General features: G+C 34.3%; 1 long non-coding RNA gene across 1 annotated transcript; it reads right to left on the bottom strand.

Annotated features, from left to right (window-relative positions):
* Positions 1–1391: 1391 nt before the first annotated feature.
* LOC107930625 (uncharacterized) lies at positions 1392–2556 on the bottom strand. The gene is made up of 2 exons (XR_001693042.2): positions 2286–2556; positions 1392–2012 (listed from the first exon to the last, which is right to left on the bottom strand). It is a non-coding gene; the product is annotated as an uncharacterized lncRNA (long non-coding RNA).
* Between the last annotated feature and the right edge of the window lie 5029 nt (positions 2557–7585).

Raw genomic sequence — 7585 nt, forward strand, 5'->3', positions numbered from 1 at the left:
AAAATCAATTTAAAGAAACAAATAATAAATTACCAAGTACCCAAAGTTGTTTAGACTAAACTAGATCAACCAATAGAATTGAGGTACCAATTCAAAGAACATTGAACCGGCTAACTTGAAAACTAATACAAACTAATAGAATCAACCAAAAAACCAGTTAAACCGAATAATTAGACTGAATGCTAATATTTTTTATTATTTATAATTTTTTAATCGAATTGGATGAACTGATTAGACCAACGAACCCATAGTCAGCCGATTCGACTACTGGTTTAGAAAACCTTGCAAATAAGTGAAGAATAAGGCTTTTAAAATCGGACCAATGGTTGAATTAATTAGACTACCGGTTCTCGATTCAACTAATTCAATTGATCAATTTAACCTTAATTAAATTAAATTGTTAAAAATTCATTCAACTAGGTTTTAACCTAATTTGACCGGTTCAAAATAATCCATTAAAAATTTGATTCAAAATTGATTCGCCTCTTTGTTCAGACCAATATACTAACAAATTTTCAAGTTGAACTAGTCTGATCAGTTGGTTTAGTTCCAACATTTATAGTGACAGGAAAAAATAGATTTAAAATTCCTAAATGTGTAAGGTCTGAATTTAACCATCTCTTTAATGTCTTACAACCTTTCTGACCTTTGAATAGGTACCCTACTACACCTTGGTAATTCAACGATGTTAAATATTCTAGAAAATAAGTAAATACCTTTGTTCGTTTAACTAGTTTAACAATGTAGTCCAACCCATTTTATCTTCTATAAGACCCATCTGTATATTTGCAAGTGCTGAGTAGAGCTGTTGAGATACCACAAATCCACTCTCTCCATAATCCACCCTGCAATAATCCCAATCAAGCAAGCAACAAATGATGCAAAAATACGACTCTGCCATCATCAATGTTTAATGAAGCCCTTTCAACTTTGAACTTTTCTCTAAAAAATTTCAACTTTCAACATGAAGTGGAAGTTTAAGGAAGAGCCTTTTCAATGGTGTTGTATGAGAGGCACAATTTTTTCTTCTGTAGTCGTTCTGATAATTCAGTTGCACACCATTTAATGTAGATAGTTAAAGTAAAAAAAACTCGTCAATTCCTCTCAAATTTGATATTGAGCAAATTGGTCCATAAAAAAATTAAAGCAATTTAATCTGTGTCAATTTTGAAAATGAGCAACTAAAGACAATTTACCATGATGCTAATATTTTTCATCAATTGTACATGATTTTAATTATTATAAAAATAAATTTATCTCTTAAAGCTTACACATTCTATTAATTTGATCTTAATTGCTAAATTAACTTGCAACATTATGTAAATGTATAAAAATTGAGGCTAAATTTATTGATTTTTTTAAATTTAAGGTCAAATTGACAAAAAAAAATGTAAACATCGATAACTAAATTTGTTATTATACCAATATCTAAAATCGGGGCCATCAGATCGGATTGCAAGAAACGCATGAAAACCGCAAAACTAATTCACCCAACCAACAAGACTCCTATTTATACTGAAAGGCAATGCCTATCATCGCATAATCTTGATTCAACAGGGTTCTCATCAGTCTATTAATTAGAGGGGCTAAAACAGTAGTTAATTTTTGTTTATTTCTGTTAATTTGCTTAGTTCATTATGTAGTCAGGAAACAGCACGTTTTAGGGAAGGGAGTCCTTTTAATGAAAACGCTGTGTTTTAGGGGGAAGGCTTAGTTTCAAAACGAGGTGTTTTGACACGTAGCTGTAACCGAATGACGGCTGTACTTTCCTTTTAAGCATGCTCTGTGTAATGGGCCAAAACTGCCCGGGCCCATTAGAAACTAAAATCAAAATAAAAAATAAAAAACCCTAGCTCATTAGAATGGCCCGCAGCTTGAGCACCTTCAGCCAAGGAAGCCCTAGGCGCTGCAGCCTCCATGTGCGTCCTTGGGGCGCGCTCCGCTCAAGGGACGGCCCCCCTGACACCGGTTACACCAAAATGGCAAGCTTTTGCCTCGTTGACCCTTAGAACCTGCAAAAATAGAGACAAAAAGAAAGCAAGAGGCAGAAACGAAGCAAAACAGTAGCAAGGAACAGAAAAGCATATTTGTATTTGGCTATATAGCCACAAACACAAAAAAATGTGACACACACGATCAAGCAATCAAAAAAAACACAAAAAGGTTGAGTTTCAGTCTCTGTTATACTTTTTTCGGTTCTTTATATTTTATTTTATTTTTATTTTTTTGGTGTTCTAAAATCAGTTTTGAAACAAAAATAAAAAAGAAGAGAAAAGAGGACTTACCCGAACCTCGGAGCCGTAACATCGGAGCCCTACTCCGTCGTTGGAATCGGCTTCAAAAAAGGAAAATGGGGAGTCTGTTCTCTCGTGCTTTTGGGGGTTAAGGAAACGCGATTTTCGGGCACTTTAAAAATAGAGGTTAAAAACCCCCTTTTCGTGACTCCGATCGCCCTCTACGGCGACATAACGGCAGCGCAAGGATGGGTTCTTTAACCCTAGCAGATGAGAGACATGAAAAGGGGGGGTATTCTGTTTGGGAAAATAAAAAAATAATAGAAATTGGTTTAAGTGATGCATCACCAGCGATTAAAACGGCGCCGTATAGGGCCTCTGTTCGCGCGACCCGACCCATACCCAGGGGGATCCGCGCGTTTCCCATCATTGGGATATTTATGCGCGAGGTCCCTCTATTCTGTGCGGCGCTACAATTTGGTCTTTTCTTTTTTACTTCCTTAGATTTGGCCACAAAATTTTCCGCACTTTTCAAATCAATCCAGTGCACTGGAACACGGACGCGTGTCCAAATATTGGCCTTTTTTCCCAATTGGTCCTCAAACCTAGTGTATATTTTCATTTTCGACCCCGTATTTTATTCTGTTTTAGTTTTTTGTCTCTAGTTTCGTTTTATTTTAATTTAGCCCCTAATCAATTTGATTTTAATCTATTTTTTTATATTATTTGTTTCATATTTCATTTGTTGAATATTCTTTTATATATCTTTAAACTGTTCTATTGTTTATTTTTAAATCATTTTTGTTGTTATTATCATTATTATTAGTTCTTACATGTTATATATTGTAAACTATTGATCATTTTAAACTATATATATTATTTGTTTTAAAATATTATACACATTATTCATCTTGATTCTTTTAACATATTGTTTATTTGAAGTTTGCTTTATATATGTTACTTTATTTTGTGCCAAAAATATTATATATGTTAATTATTATAAATCATTTTATATTCTTTACTTTAAATTGCCCTTTCATTTTAAAATCGTTTTACATATTATTTATTTAAGGCTGTTTTATTACTTTAAATTGTTTTATGTCCCTTTTTAGAACTCAATTCATTCATTTTAAATATTTTATTTATTACTCATTATAAGTTATTTCCTCATATTATTACTTATCTTATACTTATATATACATATAAATGTACGCATCATTTGATCTAAATTTTTCGTAAATAAATGTATCATCTTTTCTCAAATTATTTTATATATTATTGATTTTAAAGATTCATTTTTTATTGTTTTACTTTTAAAACTTAGTTATCATCATGTTAAATAGTTTTTATGTTTTATTCGTTTTAATTTTCTTAATACTATATTTTTTAGATCGTCATATATGTTATTCATTTATTTATTTATTTTTTATTTATTTGCTCCTTGATTATTAATGTTAACATTTAAATAATGCTTGTTGAGTGATTATTGTCATTGTGTGTACCTTAATTCATTCACTTGCATCTTTATATTTGTCGTACATTTGGGATGTTATTCTTGTATTATTATTTCATGCTCCATACTCCCTTTTATTTTATTACGTTTAAATCATATCGTGTATTGACCTCAAATGTATTTGTCCAAACATGGACCGTTTTAATCCAAACAAATAATACACGTCGTTTAAGTATCGTACCTGCTATGATTTAAAGACAATTTTCTAATTAAGGCAATGTTTTGCGCTTTGGAACATCAAAGAATTGTGCCCTAACTTACGTGGTTTCGATTTTCTCGTTGATTCTAAATAGCCAAATATCCTTTCAAGTTTTAAAACGCACGGAATTCCAATTTAAATTAAAGACAAACTTGCGCTCGGGAATTCATGATATCATGTCCTAACTTACGGGATGTGATACTCCAATATCTCGAGACGAGGAAGTCTTTAACGATCGTTTTGAGCTAATTCAAGTGTTTTTTTCTTAAAAATTAACGCTAATAAAAAAGGATCGTATTTTAAATTCGTCCTCGATCTTCAATTTTCGACATTAAGACACTAACTAATCAATCCGGTACCAATTTTTGGGAATGTCGAGGGTGCTAACCCTTCCTCGCGCGTAACCGACTCCCGAACTTGTTCTCTTGAATTTCGTAGACCAAAATGCCGTTTTAATGAACTAAAATTTTTTATCTAAAACAAAGGTGATCCGATCACACCAAATAAAGATCGGTGGCGACTCGCGTTTTAATTATCATTTTCAAACCAAAGTCGATTCCTGCGTTTTCAAAAAAATGGTTTCGACACTCTGCATGCTGGGTTGTTATGAAATAGAGTATTTAATTCTCATCTCATTTTCTCTTTCTCTGCTAACTCTCTCTTTCACGACAGTGAAACATGAACCGCAATTCTGCTAATTGCTCGAGTTACTTTGATGCACGAGAGGAAGATGGAGAGATTAGGGCCTTGTTTTTCCTCAATAAGTCATAGTGGGATACCGAAGGTAGACGCAGGAGTGATTTGCGCTTTTTGGATTTGGAAAGAGGTGAAATCACTGAAGTTTTGAGTACGATCCCACCTGATGTTCATTTTGGTTTCTCTGTGGTTACCTCTGGCAACCATGCTTACGTCATTGGGGGAAAGATCGGTCGGGGTCGTAACTATCATTCAACAAGCGATGTTTTCTGCTTTGATTTTAAGCACGCTGAACGTGGGTGGGAACAAGTTACTTCTATGCGGTACCGTTGGAGTTTGCCCGAGGCCCTTGTTGCACAAGGCTCCCCAAACTCTGCGGGATGCAGCAAAGCAAGTTATACGCGTAACTGTTTTGAGTACCTTATATTGAGAATGTGGCGCAACAGGCATGGAGGCATTTATGCGGCTGGAGAGGGTGGATATAGAACCTCTGCTTCATTTTAATCCTTTGAACATACATTTTTGATGCCCTAAATGAAGGTTAGAGCCCCCTTCAAATCATAATTATTTTGGGTTCCATGTGTGTGTATGTATGTGCATGCAGGCGATGTATGTTATTTTTATCTACTCTTACTAAGAGTTTCTTTAATGTCTTGAACATATTGCAGATTGGGAACTGCAATTGCTTGCTTATTAATGTAGCTGATGCAAGACCAATGAGTTCAGCAATGGATGATATTCTTGTAGATATTTCTTTAGAAACAAATTAATACTGTAGATATTTCTTTAGAAACAAATTAATACCGTAGATATTTCTAATATCATGTGTAAAAATTTGAGTTTTTCGTGGTTAAAAGTATTAGGAAGGACTTTATATTAAAAGTAAGATTGCATTTTCACTTGTCTATTCAAAAAATGTGCAAATTAATTCTTATATGTTAGGGGTAATGATCTTAGGTTACTGCAGTTCTCGATGGATAAATATTTGAGGGAAATTAACCCGTCAATATGCTGGGGTGAAGTAGAAAGGCCATGGCATTCACTGATCTCTAGAGACTGCAAACAAGTTAGATTCTGCAACTGTTGTGGCAAAGATCAGAGCTCGTCACACCAACGAATCGTCAAAGATGTTAGGGACACAAAGCTCCCCAAACTTGCTTTACTGGACAGTTAATTCTATTGGATAACTTGCTTTGCTGCATCCCGCAGAGTTTGGGGAGCCTTGTGCAGCAAGTGCCTCGGGCGAACTCCGACGGTACCACATAGAAGTAACTTGTTCCCACCTACGTTCAGCGTGCTTAAAATCAAAGCGGAAAACGTGGCTTGTTGAACGATAGTTACGACCCCGACCGATTTTTCCCCAATGGCGTAAGCTTGGTTGCCAGAGGGAACCATAGAGAAACCAAAATGAACATCAGGTGGGATCGTACTCAAAACTTCAGTGATTTCACTTCTTTCCAGATCCAAAAAGCGCAAATCCCTCCTGCGTCTACCTTCTGTATCCCACTGTGACTTATCGAGGAAAAACAAGGCCCTAATCTCTCCATCTTCCTCTCGCGTATCAAAGTAACTCGAGTAATTAGCAGAATTACTGTTCATGGTTCACCATCGTGCTTTCTAGTGCGGTTGCTGAAGAAAAGAGGAAGAAGAATAACAGAATAGGAGGAAGAAGAAAGAGAGAGTTAGAAGAGAGAGAAAATGAGAGATGAGAATTCAGTACTCAATTTCATAACAACCCAGCATGTAGAGCATGCTTAAAAGGAAATTACAGCTGTCATTCGGTTACAGCTAGCTGTCAAAACGCCTCGTTTTGAAACTAAGCCTTCCCCCTAAAACACAGCGTTTTCATTAAAAGGACTCCCTTCCCCAAAACGTGCTGTTTCCTGACTACATAATAAACTCAACAAATTAATAGAAATTAACTACTGTTTTAACCCCTCTAATTAATAGCCATAACACTTTCTTTTCAATTTTAGGTTTAGTTTCTAGGTAATGTGAGACTGATGAGAACCCTGTTGAATCAAAAAATCAAGATTATGCGATTACAGGCATGGCCTTTCCGTATAGATAGGAGTCTTGTTGGTTGGGTGAATTAGTTTTACGGTTTTCATGCGTTTCTTGCAATCCGATCTTGGATATTAGTATAATAATAAATTTAAATATTGATGTTTATATTTTTTTTTGTTAATTTGACCTTAATTTTAATAAAATCAATAAATTTAGCCTCAATTTTTATACATTTACATAATGTTGCAAGCTAATTTAACAATTAAGATCAAATTAACAGAATGTGTAAGTTTTGAGAGATAAATTTATTTTTATAATAACTAAAATCATGTACAATTAACGAAAAATATTAGTACCGTGATAAATTGTCTTTAATTGCTCATTTTCGAAATTGACACGGATTAAATTACTCTGATTTTTTTATGGACCAATTTGCTCAATATCAAATTTGAGAGGGATTGGACAGATTTTTTTACGTTAACTATCTACATTAAATGGTGCGCAACTGAATTACCAGGGCTGCTACAGAAGAAAAATCTATGCCTCTCATACGACACCAATGAAAAGGCTCTTCCTTAAACTTCCACATCATGTTGAAAGTTGAAATTTTTTAGAGAAAAGTTCAAAGTTGAAAGGGCTTCATTAAACATTGTTGATGACAGAGTCGTATTTTTGCATCATTTGTTGCTTGCTTGATTGGGATTATTGCAGGGTGGATTATGGAGAGAGTGGATTTGTGGTATCTCAACAGCTCTACTCAGCACTTGCAAATATACAGATGGGTCTTATAGAAGATAAAATGGGTTGGACTACATTGTTAAACTAGTTAAACAAACAAAGGTATTTCCTTATTTTCTAGAATATTTAACATCGTTGAATTACCAAGGTGTAGTAGGGTACCAATTCAAAGGTCAGAAAGGTTGTAAGACATTAAAG

This window comes from Gossypium hirsutum, chromosome A06 (genome assembly GCF_007990345.1).
Source record: "Gossypium hirsutum isolate 1008001.06 chromosome A06, Gossypium_hirsutum_v2.1, whole genome shotgun sequence".
Classification (NCBI taxonomy): Eukaryota; Viridiplantae; Streptophyta; class Magnoliopsida; order Malvales; family Malvaceae; genus Gossypium; species Gossypium hirsutum.